The 15,953-nt window shown below is 34.2% G+C and overlaps 1 protein-coding gene across 1 annotated transcript in view; it reads right to left on the bottom strand.

Moving 5' to 3' along the window:
- LOC106130688 (beta-alanyl-bioamine nonribosomal peptide synthetase ebony) overlaps positions 1-14,759 on the bottom strand; it is a 33,113-nt gene extending 18,354 nt beyond the window's left edge. The window contains exon 1 of the mRNA XM_013329587.2: positions 14,614-14,759. The gene's annotated coding sequence lies outside the window, so the exon portion shown is untranslated. The remainder of the gene's footprint in view (positions 1-14,613) is intronic.
- Positions 14,760-15,953: the final 1,194 nt, after the last annotated feature.

Genomic DNA, 15,953 nt, shown 5'->3' on the forward strand with positions numbered 1-15,953 from the left:
TTCGTAGGAGGTGATTAAGGGATAAGTTACACGTAAACGCAACAACCATGATTTAAGATGGGTTAGGCTCCCCTGTTATCAGACTAAGGGAGGTCCATAGAACGAAGAAAAATAAAAAAATAACGATCAAGTACTCAGGCTACATACATGCACGGATGATTTGATTTGTTTCTTTTAATAACTATGTACGAGTAATTAATATTTTCGTGTTACTGTGGCTCTGTCTACCCGCGAGGGATAAAGGCGTGACCATATGTATGTATGTGTATGTGCTGTGTAAATTTCTATGCAATAAAGATATTACAAACAAACAAACAAGCACCTTTGTACAATTAACAGCATATAAATCTAACCAAATTCACTTAAACTTCGCCTCTATTAGAACGTCATAGATTTCCATGCAGATATGCGGTTGACTGTACAATTGATACATCTACGTTACGCATGATGGTAGTATACCTTTCTATGTAGACCACTAATAGAATAGCACCACTCCATCTCTTTCCCATGGATGTCGTAAAAGGCGACTAAGGAATAGGCTTACAAACTTGGGATTCTTTTTTTAGGCGATGGGCTAGCAACCTGTCACTATTTGAATCTCAATTCTATCATTAAGCCAAATAGCTGAACGTGGCCATTCAGTCTTTTCAAGACTGTTGGCTCTGTCTACCCCACAAGGGATTTGGACGTGACCATATGTATGTATGTATGTAAAATAGTGCTCAGGTATGCACATGTAGAGACATCTTAGCAGGTGGAAAGGTATAGTCTCTTCAAGTTGTTAAACCATACGACAATTATTAAGCGATATAATAATATCCTATAATAATGAATAAAAATTTTGAATTTTGAATTTTTTGAATTTCTTACCCCTCAGGGGAATAGACGTGCTTATATATGTATGTAAATCGTGCCTTGACACATATCAGGAAAAAAACATCAGCAACGATGTCAAATGTTATACCTACGACTTAAATATAGTTTTTATTATAAAATGTTATGAGGAAAACTGTTATATAATCTATAAAATGAGTTTATAAAAAACCAGTCATAATATGTTTTATACATATTTTATAATATGTTTTTTACATTTGTTCAATTGCAGTTTGAGTGAATTCACAAGGGTAGCATTAAGGATAATATGTTATAATTGATTATACACAATTGCATTAGATTAAGTCTGTAATGGTAGATGTAAGAAAGTAAATAAATAAATAAAAATATTTTGTACTAGCTGTTGCTCGTGACTCCGTCCGCGTGTAAGTCCCTTTTCACACATTTTCTTCCTCCAGGCTTTAGTCCCGGTTGCATCGTCAACACTCTGGAGAGGAGCCAGGGGTATGTCTTTGACCATGGACCCTGGATTGGGTTAAAATGCGGTCGAATTCCACCTCGACCGTGTACCGTATATTTATATATATATAGTATTATTAATTGTGTCTTTAGACGGAGGGGGTATAATATGTTTTTTGCTACAACCTAAGGTCATTGTATGAACCTGACCCAGATGTACATTTCAAACAAAAACCGTCTACAATGCAATGTTATGTAACGGAATAAGAAAGGTAATAGAGTAGTATTGGCTACATTTTATCATAATTTTAATATTTTATCACAAAAACATCGGTAATAGGTATATAAAAATATATTTATGAATATTCTCTCGGTAGCAAAACCAATATTGCAGAGATTAAGATAATTTATTTTCTTCTTATAAATAAACTGTGTGCTAGCTGCTTTCCTCTCTCTACAATTAGATTGTTAAGGATAATAAAATAAGACACTTAACTTTCAGTCCATGCGTTACTGTTGGCTCTGTCTACCACGTGAGAAATAAAGACGTAGTTAAAGCATGTAACAACCTACTGCCACTTCACTTTATCTATAATATGAATTCCTTCATTAAACCATTCAGCTTAACATGGAGATCTGTCTACCCCCTAAGGTATAAATACGTAATGCAAAAATCACGATTCGACTCCAAACGTTTTATCACAGGTCAGTCACCGTGGTATAATATAATAGGACCTGTTTTAGACCAATCTTGCAATTGGTGTCACGAGCTCAATGCAAGGACTTAGCCTAAAAAAGGGTAAGGTTCAATTAATTTGTCAGATTTCGTACTAAGGATACAGAAATTTGTTGGTTCTTGGAATTACTTATGGCTGTTATGGAATAAGAGAAATGATCACCATATAGATTATAATAGGATAGTATAGATTTATTTTCAACATTGGATACAAGGTAACACTTATTGGCGTCACATCACTTAAATGTAATTATAACTACTACCGCGTTCAAAGCGCATGTGTAGAAGAAGCGGCGGAACAAACTACACTGCAGCATTTTCATCGGACGTCAATTTACAAATATATGTATATAGATCTCTTAAATCTAAATCATGGACGAATGCACATTGTCTACATTAAAAAACGTGAATGAATGTAAAACTATATCATAGTCCTAGCTTTAGTCTTTAGCTCGCTGGAGAGGAGCCAGGGACGCGACTATAATAGCTATCCCGGATTGGATTATATTTAAAAGGACCGGCAAACGTTGTTTCCGAGGATTCCGAGGATTTCCCAAGATTTAATTTAATTAAATAAAAAATGATCTATATCCTTAGGCAACAAATTACATAATAAATGCTTAGTGCTTAATATTAAATTATTAATAAAATTTACATTTACTAATTAAGTTACATTCTAACAGAATATCTATAGTGACAGATCATAAAATTCATAGTGTCAATTATAATTACCATCTCGTAAAGCACCGAAAATAAATGTCATTGAATAAATAATGTCAGTCTCTCTAATAAATCATTAACGCACATTTTCTATTTATTTATAGTGCTCTAACTAAGAGAAAAGCATCTTAAGAGACTTTAAAATTCAGGAAACCGGATGATATAAACATCATCCAATATGGATTAGGATCCCCCGAGAAAGTTCCAAAAGTCAGACAGCAGTCGCTTCTTGTAAAAACCTGACTCACTAAATCCAGGATTTCTTTTTTCGATTCTATCATCGCATCAAATGTCCTACCCGGGTTCATCTCCTGAGGGGGTTCGGATTGTGACCGGATTTAACGACAGGAGGAAGAAGATATTTGCATACATACTAACACAATATACACGTCTCTTTTATGGAGGGGAAGGCAGATACACGATCCCTGCACACACGCGATTTTGACGCGAAAGCGCGTCATGTACATTCATAACTCTCTCCATGCAAGCTAGACGGCTTCGGATCATTTTGACCTAGTTATATACCTACCTCTTTTAGGCGATGGGCTAGCAACCTGTCACTATTTGAATCTCGGTTCTATCATTAAGCCAAATAGCTGAACGTGGCCATTCAGTCTTTTCAAGACTGTTGGCTCTGTCTACCCCGCAAGGGATATAGACGTGATCATATGTATGTATGTATGTATGTATATACCTATAGGCCTGATTTTTTGCATGTAGTAGTATATTATAGAGGTTCTCCGCTATAAGAACAAAGCAGTAGGCAGCAGCTAGTGAACTAGTGTTTCGCAAGAGATCATAATTCGCCCCGAGCACGGACAACCTTCGCAGTTGCCCAACTCCAAGTAACGGGCGTGCGATACTTAAAATAAACGATAAAATTACGATGTTGCTATTGAAAATCTCTTTATAAGGTAAAGGAGATACAATTAAAATAATGGAATTAAAACATATCTAGGTATGGAGCCAAAACCACGGATATTTCAATTTCTTTTTAAACTGGCTTACTTCTTTGCTGTATTGAATAAAAATCAATGAAGGTAGATTTTGAATCTATTTTTCGCAAACACAATAACAAATGCCGTGTGGTTCCCGGCATCGATAGAAAAAAAAGAATAGAACCACTCCAACTTTTCCCCAAGGATGTCGCAAAGGCGACTAAGGGATAGGCTTACAAATTTGGGATTCTTTTTTAGGCGACGGGCTAGGAACATGTCACTATTTGAATCTCAATTCTATCATCAAGCCAAATAACTGAACGTGGCCTATCAGTCTTTTCAAGACTGTTGGCTCTGTCTACCCCACAAGGGATATAGACGTGACCATATGTATGTATGTAGAATAAAAGTACAATGATTGATCAGCCTTTCAGCTGTCGGAAAGCGGCCGTTGGATTTCCGCAGTCAGCGCCCAAGGTAACAATTCGAAGGGATTCCCTTGGCTTGAATGAACTTCCGATTATTACGGAGCCTTCAACCGATAAAAAAGCTTTTGTTACCCGACTACGACAGAAGAGGTGTTGTGTTTGTTGTAATACCAAACGAAAAAAGTTAGATCATACTAATCCATCTATACTTCATCACTACATAGTGTAAAACAAAGTCGCTATTTTAGTCTGTTTGTCTGTATGCTTAAATCTTGAAAATTATGCAACGGATTTTGATGCGGTTTTTTGTAACATGTAGAGTGATTCATGAGGAAGGTTTTTATGTACAATAACATTTATAATTTTGCACCCGTGCGAAGCCGGTGCGGGTCGCTAGTATATTATAAAGCTGAAGAGCCGGGAACCACACGGTACATTTATTCTACTTTAGCATTATTTGATTGGAATCTTTTTTAAAATAGGACCACTCCACACCCTACCCATGGACATCGCAAAAGCCGACTGGGTAAGACTATTAACTTGGTATTTTATTTGTAGGCGACGGGCTAGCAACCTGTCACTATTTGAATCTTTACATATACATACATACATATACATATGATCACGTCTTTATCACTTACGGGGTAGACAGAGCCAACAGTCTTGTAAAGACTAATAGGCCACGTTCAGCTGTTTGGCTTTAAGATAGAATTGAGATTCAAATAGTGACGGGTTGCTAGCCCATCGCCTAAAATAAGAATCCCAAGTTTATAAGCCTACCCCTTAGTCGCCTTTTACGACTTCCATGGGAAAGAGATGGAGTGGTCCTATTCTTCTTTCTATTGGTGCCGGGAACCACACGGCAATTGAATGTTGAATCTTAACTTCATCATTAAGTCATACAGCTGAACGTGGCCTTTCAGTCTTTTCAGACTGTTGGTTCTGTCTACCCCGCAACTGATATAGATGTAGTTATATGTATGTATATCATTCTACAGTTCTTCGAATCTAAAGTAACCTGGTCAAAACTAGGCCACATTGTGCCAGATCCTTGGGTATGTATGCGCCACTTAGTATTAAACGCACTTGCGTAGGCGCAGCCAACAACTTCCATCCGTTTGGCACACATGCTTCAGCCAATCTTTTGTTATTGCAATTTGATAATTAATACCATTAAATAGGGTTTATTCGTGAGGTTACTCCGAAAATATTGACCAAAGACATAGTAGATTGTAGCTCGATATCGAAAGTTCACAAATGTATCATGTCTGCTATCATAACGATACAGATATAATTGTATTGTCTGTAATTTTGAGCTATGTCTATTAAATTTAATCTACTTTAAATGTTAAAACATCCTGTAGTATCTTCTTACTTATTTTTTTTTACCGGAAATCTGCTGTGTAAAAGTAAATATACTCATACAGACTTTAGCAGGTGAGTGTGTACATACATACACTCGCGGGGTCTATCCAGATCTATGTCAGTGGTATTGACCTTACTTATTTGTACCAAGGCCAATGCAGCGGGCTGTAGTTTGGCGGTCAGTCCCCTCGTTGCATAATCGTAAACAATGATAATGGGATTTTCCGCGCTATAAGAACCGCAAAAAATATTTGGTTATTTATTGATAACTATTTAGAAAAGACTACTCAATATCTTTTCCTTGGATGTCGTAAAAGACGACTAAGGGATAGATTTATAAACTTGGGATTCCTCTTGTAGATGGTGTGCTAGCAACTTGTTACTATTTGAATCTCAATTCCATAACTAAATCACATAGCTGAACGTGGCATTCCAGTCCGTTCAAGACTGTTGGCTCTGTCAAATAGACGTGATTATATGTATGTATGTTATGTTATTGATTGACTTCTTTCACGCCAACTTATGATCACAGATTCTTCTTCTAACTATACTGCCCTGCGTCGATTTTGAAGGCTGATTGAGTATTAGAATTAGGATTCCATCTCAAATGGACAGCCTTGATTTGTAAGGCTAATCACATCTTTTCTTTCCCTCCCGATCAGAAACTCGTAAGTAGCGAAACGTCTAATGAGCAATCTGCCTATCTATTAGCTAATCACCCGTGTACTAAACGTCTAACAATCAAGAGGAGAGAGAGAGAGAGACATATAAAGGAAATCGCGGGTAAAAACAAAGGTTACCCGAATCGCAAGTAATAAGCTTTTGTTTTGTTTTATTGAAATCAATATTTTTTTCAGGTATAAGTGTAAGGTAGAGTTAAAATAAAAATGCCCAAGTTAAAGATTCATCTTTTATCTAGCGACAATGAAGGTCTCAAATCATCTTGGCTCAATAAAAAAAGTGTTTAACAATAATAGCTATTATTACGTGTCGTGTAAGGCTAATTTCGCTTGACAATAGGTTTGCTTGACCCAAATTAGTGCAGTCAAAACCTTGCGTACGCCATCCACTCACTTCCGAACTATCAAGGAGAACTTCGCGGATTTCTTGTAAACATTTTTCAGATTAAAACAGCGTCAGTGGTCGACTCGGTAATGTGCCCGCTTTAAATGCGTTATGCGCAGAAAGGCCCAGGTTCGAATCCCACGTCAGCCATGTACCAATAAATATTTTTAAAAATTATGCACATTCGTTTCACATTGTTTAAAACACTTTAACATATCACGTGAAGAGGTTACGGGGTAGACAGAGCCAATAGTCCAAAACTCAAAGGTGTGATTAGATTGGAGAGTTATGTCAGGTTAACTGTAGATAGGTTAGTAGCCCTTTTAAGACTGTTGGCTCTGTCTATAACTTAAGGGAAAATAACGTGATTATTAAATATGAATATAGTAACAGGTCACTGCCGATCGTTTTATGAGAAGAATCACAAACTAGGATCCCAAGAAATACCTATACTTTTAATTGGGACTTTTTATCGAAGTTAATCAATGAATCGATTTGATTCAATTAAAAAAACTGTAACAAACGAATATTTCATTACGCATAAAACAATATTTAGGCACTTGTAACAAAACACTTAGATAATTGAATACTTACTTAAGTATAAAATAATAAATTCTGTTAATGGTTATTGGTTTTAATAAATTTTTCCATTTTATTTTAATATACATACAGTTGAACGTGGCCTTTCAGTCTTCGCGACACTGTCTACCCCGTAAGGGATAAAGACGTGATTATATGAATGTAATTTTGAAACCAGATAATTTTTATATGTTTGCGATTTTCTAAAGTTACATAATGCATGCATTAAATCCACATGTTACAGATATAAACCATGTCTAAGCCTCAATTAATTTGTAAACAAATTTAAATGTGTCAATCAAATTAAAGTATTAAGTAATTATAAAATAAACAGCATTTTAGTTTGATACAGATTTTGTAATTAGCTTTATATCTTGATGACCTCATATCTCTAAGATTAGCAAATTGTAGGAACTGTTCAGAACAGTTTTTTTTAGTTAATTCAGGAAGTTCATTAGAGACAGTAAGGTAATTGTGCATAAAATTGTGAGTTGACTTCCGTTTTCATGGAATGTTTTGATCGTTCTTGACAAGTAATTATCAATTTATTTGACAGTCGCTTAAGTACCTAGTTATTCACGAGATCAATAGTCTCGCGACCATAAAAATCAAATCTGAATGTAGGACTAAATTTTCTAATACCTATGACCCTCACAATAAGACCTAAGAATCACTACATAGTAACTGTTAGAAGACGATAAAGCACTCTAAAAAGTAAAACTTAGATATGGAAAAAAACTGGGGATGCTCTTGGGATAAAGTGAAACTGCACTTTGGTTTAACTTTAAATATGCACTGTAATAAACCGCTGAATTTATTGATACAATAATGTTTAAACAATTTGATTTCTACTTAATATTACTTTGTAAAAAGGATTCAAATGCACATTTAAAATTTCCTTTTTCTTTTTTTGTAACTGGCCAGTTATGACACATTCTGAACAAAACAGAAAAGAGGTTGCACAATACAAATTATATTAAACAGTAACAATAAAATGAAGCTTGAATTCACGCTATCTGTCTATTTGCATGCCGAAATCTTTTAAACTTTCCAACGCTTTTTCCAAATTTATCGGGGATGGTCGCGAGACTGATATAATTTTTATCTCGGTCGGATTATTTACTTACTTAAAAGGTTTACATTTGAATCGTTTATAATAAAAAAAATCTTTAATGTCAACAGCCTGTTCTTGAAAGGCCTTTTGTTCTTTTTTTCGATTTGTCTAAGTATTTGATAGACCATAACGCGAATCTATTTATGGATGCAAAAAAAAAAAAACAACTCAGGCCTGAACTGGAAGGGGCAAAGGACTGAATTTATTTAGACGATACACATAATAAACTTATATAATAAATAACAGAAATCGCAATAGTTATTAGTCAGATGTGTATTATCACGCGTTTTTCCGGAGAAAACAGAAACATATTAACATATTTTCATTAAACAACATATCATTCCTTGTTACTTTTTAATTTTATATCATGTTAGTGGTGTACGATTGTTTGTAAGAAAAATGACATTTACTATTGTAATTCCTTCTTTTCTATCATCTCTCATTTTTGTTCACCTCAAAGTTAAAAGGCGAAGGTTATATCTACATGATACTTTCATACATACCTACATATAATCACGTCTATATCCCTTGTGGGGTAGACAGAGCCAACAGTCTTGAAAAGACTGGTAGGTCACGTTCAGCTGTTTGGCTTAATAATGGAATTGGGATTCGAATAGTAACAGGTAGCTAGCCCATCGCCTAAAAGAAGAATCCCGACTTTATAAGTTTAAAATCCATGAGATTGAATGGTCCAATTCCTTTTTTATTGGTGCCGAGAACCACACGGTTAACATGATTATAATGTTGTATCATTAGAATATAATGTTAATGGTAATGCTTATAATGTTGTATTATATTTGATTTTATCTATTTGATTTTATTGAAAATTTGTATATGGATCTTTGTTGTCTGAAATAAATGAAATTTATTTAATTTATTTATTGGAATCGATCGATAGAATGATCAGTGCATATCGTTCCCAACAAATCCTCTTAAGCAAAACCAACCGTTGCGAATCGTCAATGGTTAATTGGTGACTGTGACCACGGTCAATGGTAAGCGGTTACATAAACCTGCGACTAAAAACACTGAGGTCATTTGATGGCTTGATTGACGCACTATTGATGCGTGATACGATTGTTTTAGATCGATTTTTATCTATTTACTAGCTGTCCCGGGAAACATTGTTTTGCCATATAAATAATTTCTAAGGTTAATAAAAAAAGTTGTTAAGGGTGAACAACTCTTATTACTAAGGGGTATGAAAAATTGATGTATAGCCGATTCTCATACCTAGTCAATATGCTCACAAAATTTTCATGAGAATCGGTCAAGCCGTTTCGGAGGAGTACAGGAACGAACACCTTTCAAAAACACAAGTAGGTAGTTCTTGAGAATAATTAAGAACTAAATTGTGTTATCGGAAAAATGTGTGTGAAACGTATTTGCTTACAGTACATTCCCCGATAGTAATTCAAAAAGATCAAATAAAAAAGTTCAGTTCTGACACAATACCAATTTGAATACCGGTTAACCTACACCACGTTTTCCATCTCATAAGCTAAAGGAACAAGGTCATAGAAAAATTATTAAAACTTATTAAAAAAATTAAGGACGTCCTGGTAAAGTCAAAAGTACCCGAAACCGCCGAGCTTGCATGTAGAGAGTTATGAATGTGGAGGAAGAGAAGGAAGTATGCAGAGATCGTGGCAAGTGGAAAGAGGTAGACTCTGCCTACCCCTCCGGGAAAGAGGCGTGATTTTATGTATGTATGTATCTTTATACATACATACATGAAATCACGCCTTTTCTGTATCTTTATACATACATACATAAAATCACGCCTCTTCAGAAGGAAGTATGCAGAGATCGTGGCAAGTGTAAAGACGTAGTCTCTGCCTACCCCTCCAAGAAAGAGGCGTGATTGTATGTCGTATGTATTCTAAAAATAGATTGAGTAACATTGACCTAGCATCGGGCGCACGTCCCTTCAGACCTTGACGAGGGTTGTTGGTCCATGAACCTGGTGAAACCAGTTTCGCTAAACTTATCTAGAGTTCTTCATGCTCAAATAAACTTCGAACCAGAATATTATATAAATATATTTGTACTATGTAAAAAGTGCCGTGTGGTTCCCGGCACCAATACAAAAAATAGGACCACTCCATCGCTTTCCCATGGATGTCGTAAGAGCGACTAAGGGATAGGCTTAAAAACTTGGGATTCTCTTTAGGGCGATGGGCTAGCAACCTGTCACTATTTGAATCTTAATTCTATCACTATATTTGGCTTAGTGATAGAATTGAGATTCAAATAGCTGAACGTGGCCATTCAGTCTTTTCAAGACTGTTGGCTCTGTCTACCCCGCAAGGGATATAGACGTGACCATATGTATGTATGTAAAGATCCCCCCCCCCCCTCCCCCCCTTAGTCGAAAAATATCTCTTTCGCACAATGTCGCGCCAAGAGTTCGAATAAAATTTGACTGTCAAATCAAAAGCATGTTTATTAAAATATGTATAAGTATTATTAATATTCTATAATATATTATATAAAAATACTATAAATATATATTGTGTTATTCAAATCTTGTTTTAACAAAAATCAATTCTGGTGTTTACAATGATTTACATAACAAACTAAACAGTTAAATACATACTTATCAAAACAAACCATTATAACCATCAAACCACTTATGAAACATTATTATGTACTCGTATGTAATAATCATGTGTATTTTACGTGACACACAATCTGAAGAAACACTACGTGTAGGTGAATATAAATAACGGGGTCTACCCGGTTCATTCATTATTCAGTCAGTCAAACAATGAGTCAGTCATTTTTTCCTGTCTACCAAACCCAGTTAAGATGAGGAAAAACCCGACTGACTATAAGAAATGAACAAATTATTAACTGTAAATATTGTGATAAGTATATGTTTCCTTGTCTATGACATATTTATGGTATATGTTAATGACCAAATAAAAACAAAAATTTGGAATTATTTAAACGTATTGACAATGATTTCATTAACATTTTAAATTTAAAAGTTTGAATCGAACCTTTATCATCATACCTTTGTGGCGCAGCGATAGAACGCTTGTCTGTGATACAGAAGGTCCCGAGTTCGAATCAAGGCCAGGGCATGATAAAATTCTTTTTTTTTCTGATTTGCCTTAGTCTTGGATGTTTATAAGTATTTTAAATTTAATTTAGTATCGCTGAATAAGTATCTCTTATCAAAAGTCTAGAACTTACTTCGAGACTTACTCAATCTGTGTAATGTGTCCCGTATTATTATGTCTGTGTATAAAAATAAAAGGTATGTAACCTGCATACATTTAGGTATCTTATAGTATCCATTTTATTAAAAACATTCATAAATTATCCTCATATAATAGTCCAAAATTTCTATTATAAAAAGTCAAATTAACATATTGTTATTCATCATAATTTATGAAGGGCGAGCATAATAATAATTCAGATTTCTTTGAGGGCGAGAAAGACTTAGTCGTTATTTCAGATTTTCTACATATAAGAGCTTTAAATAACCTTCCATCACACGTTCCATAGCGAAAGATATTCCGTATGTGGTGATTGAAGTAAAAAAAATCCGCTGTTTAATGCATATAATGACGAAAATGATAATTCTAATCGTCTTTTCTCTAAAACTTGGCGTAAGACCCTGTTACATCCTCACATGTCTACAGAGGAGCCCAGGATGTGTCTTCTGACCTATCCTTTTAATCATTCTGTCAGCATTTCCTCCCGGTAAGAAATATGGATGGAAATTATGCAATAGTCCAGTATATATTGGTTCAGTCTAGATTGCACCTACGCCCGCATGCAGAAGTGCAAATTGGCCACTTAAATTGGCCCTAATTTCCCGCTGTAGACGCCTGCTACAAATAGTCAGTTTGTAGACAAAATAGCATAAGGTTATAGACTATATGAATTGTGCTTTTAGGTGATAAACTAGTAATTTAACACTATATGTACCTACTTGAATTTCAAAAGTTCTACGGAGAATAAATTATATGTATATGTCTACCTTAAACCCGCTGGACCACCTGAAAATTAGTTTTACGAAGTTCTTATAATCATTTAAGTGTACTATGCATGACTGAACAATTTATTTATTATGCATTATATCAAATAATATTTTAAAAGAAATTTTTAAAAAATGAGAATCGAAATTTAATGTGTAAGTTTCTTTTAATTAGTCCGTCCAGAGAATACACCTCCGTACATCGATTGTGTTTACACTTTTTAAGTAAAATAAATAAACCTTTTTCAATTAAAATTTATTCATTTCATAAATATAATCACGTCTATATACCTTACGGGGTACAAAAAGCCATCAGCCTTGAAACACTGATAGTCCATGTTCAACTGTTAGGCTTTATAATAGAATTGAGATTCAAATACAGTTTTCTAACCCAACGCCTAAAAAAAGAATCCCAAGTTCATAAGGCTATCCCGTAATAAAAACATTTACTTATATATTAAGTAAGTTTTTTCACCTCTCCTTATCTCCTTTATAATTATGTCAACATGATTCTACATACGGAAGTTACAGTGACTTGTTGTATTAAATAATTCCGCTGTACTCGTTAATGTTAACTCCATCAATGGCTTCTTCTACATACATACATATACATGTCACGTCTATATCCCTTGCGGGGTTGACAGAGCCAACAGTTTTGAAAAGACTGAATGGCCACGTTCAGCTATTTAATAGAATTGAGATTCAAATAGTGACAGGTTGCTAGCCTAAAAAAGAACCCCAAGTTTATAAACCTCCCTTAGTCGCCTTTTACGACATCCACAGGAAAGAGATGGAGTGGTCCTTTTTTATATTGATGCCGGGATCAGGATCAGACGTGATTATATTTTATGTTATACTTTTTCCTCGCCGTAAGAGCATAAGTTAGACTCAGACTGCACATATCTCAGAAAAAAGTCATTGTATTTTATCGAAAGCGATTATAAAAGAACAGAATATAGAAATTTTACTCAATTAAAATAATTATACCTAAGATTTCTAATCTAATCGGCCAATCAATATAAAGTGGGAACGCTTGCGAAATAATAATAAAATGCCTTGGTACCTGATTGCCTGTAATTTAACTTCAATCTACATTCAATTCTAACACAGAGCGAGGAATACCTAGCGGCCGGGCGTTCTGAACTCTGTGTTTTGGAGTAATGTGAAAATAGAAATGGCGGTCACGTACTTATATTTTTTTTAAATAAGGTATAGACAAATCACGTAATTGATTCATATGGACACAAAGCACTTCTTTTTTCTTAAGTTCTAGAAATAGACGTATCTCAAATGCATAAAAATTGTACCTTCATTTCCACTTTTGCTATGAAAACAGGTTATTATTTTTTTTGTAATCGACGATGGAAATTAGCGTCACCATATTGCTTTAGGTTTCCCTGAAAAGTAAGCGGGGGTCACACGGGAGACGCTTCGTGTACAAATCTGACTTATCGACTCCAGGATCGTGGCCACAAGTGAACCCTGGGCTCGTCTCTGGAGAGGTAAAGATGCAACCGAGACTAACACGAAATATAATGAATGATGTCAATATTGAAAATGAAATGATTTATTTCAAATAACCTTTCTTTTAAATTTATTTTTCGTTCAACACTTTAGCATGCTTTAAGTGTTGCATCAATATAAAATGCCGATTTTTTTTGTAAGTAGATTAAAAACTTCCTCAATTTTTTGTATTGTAATTATTTATTTACTCTACACAAATTTTCGCTTAAAATTGCCTAGTTAAAAATAAAAATTCTTACACTTGCATATGCAATAATACTCTATGACAAAAAATAACCTGATCTTGAACTTTGAAGTTGGCCTTGGAAAAGTTTCATGTATATAAATAAATCCGATAGAGATACAAAGTTATTTAATATTATTGATATTCAAAACACTTTGACATTTAACTAAGGTAAATAAATATACTTAGGTAATATTAACGTTATTATTTGCCTTAAAAATTAATAGGTACTTTTTTGGAATAAAAATTTAAACATTTTGTTTTATATTAATGTTAGGAGGCCTTTTAAACGCTAGGCAAATTTTCAATTTGTTTTTATAACCTCGGCGTTGTTAAAATAAATGTACTAAAATACGGTTTTAAATCCATTTATTATCGATTTATGCAACAAGTAATATTGCAATCATAATATTAAGATAAATACAGTTATTAATGTACCGACCTTTATCTACTATATTTATTGTAATTATTATAGACAGGCATTATTAAAAACTTCTACTGCACCACAGACTTAGTATTTACTGGCGTACATAGTCTATGTAACTAACTGCATGTAGTACAAGTGTGAAGGGAATTATAAATACGATTTGTTTTTTTTTACAATTTTATGTATGAAAATTAAAAAAAAAATACTCACGATTTCCAGAAAAGAAAACTACACCACAAAATCACAATGCACTTTCAAATTCAGAACGTTCACCGTTTGTAACTTTTCGCGCGCAATACGCATTCGAAATACGAAGTCCAGTCTCAATATATTTTTAAAGGCAAATGCATCGCACTACCAACGGCTTGCCGGCCAACTGGCAGTATAAACAGCTACTACCATTATATATAGTCCTTGCAAACCTAATTGTCTGTAGGTCCAAGCGTCCTAGAACGAACGTGCCTCTCGGCTCCCGGCATATAATTTGTTGCATAAATTCAGATTAATTTTAAACATATTTTTTTTTCTTTTTTTTCTCCTAGATTATAATTAAATATTTATAATTTATTATGAATAATATTTGAATATTCCTCAACAAACTTATTCTTAAGTCTGAAAAATTAAAAACAAAGGGTGAAATGGCATAGAGATGCAACTGTGAATACGCAAAGACAGAAATATGAAAATGATAATAAAATAATACAAATTTAAAACATAGTTTAAAATTTTCTAACGGCTCGAAATGTGAGGCTCCGACCAGAAAATGAACTTTCAGGCATGATTCTCCTACTGAGACTAAGGCCCAATTTTTCCGATACATGCTTCACTTCAAGAAAGGTTTTTTAGGATTTTACGCCTGCGCCTTCATAGACATGTAGTAGTAAGTGTAGTGTAAGTTAGGTATGTATGTATACCCTTACATATACATATCCCACTAATGGCCTATTCATCTGGGAATATAATATATTCCCAGATGAATAGGCCATTAGTGGGAGGCATATGAAAAGGTAACAATTTACCTTATGATAAATGTTAATTACCTTTAAACATAAAAAAAGAAATTTCGCTCTTGACAAAATTTGCCTGAGATACCAAGCTGACAGCAGTGGAACGATCAATGCATTCTTTTTTTTTGACTAAGTAAAAGTTTCCCTTATTCCTCTGTGACATCCGAAGGAAATAGGTACTAAATTAAAAATGACAAACCCGTGGGAGCAAGGCACGTTTAAAAAATTATATAGGTATGAACCGTCATAGGGTTTTCAAAGATAATATTTACCATGTACCCAAAGGTAAATACCAAATGCGTGCACGGTATATTTTTAGCAAAATTCAAGCGTTTTTCACAAAGAACTTTAGCCTTGATTTTTATATCAAATAATTATCTGATTGTACGTTTGTTAGTTAAGAGTTCCGTGTACGGGGATTACAATCTGCACACATATGATACAATTATAGAAACTTTTTTTAGGTTCAACGTAGTTCGGATTTTTCCGTGCATATGAATAGCTAAGTCGTATATTCAATAATGATAAAAAACGGGTTTTTCG

This window comes from Amyelois transitella, chromosome 23 (genome assembly GCF_032362555.1).
Source record: "Amyelois transitella isolate CPQ chromosome 23, ilAmyTran1.1, whole genome shotgun sequence".
In the NCBI taxonomy this organism is placed as follows: Eukaryota; Metazoa; Arthropoda; class Insecta; order Lepidoptera; family Pyralidae; genus Amyelois; species Amyelois transitella.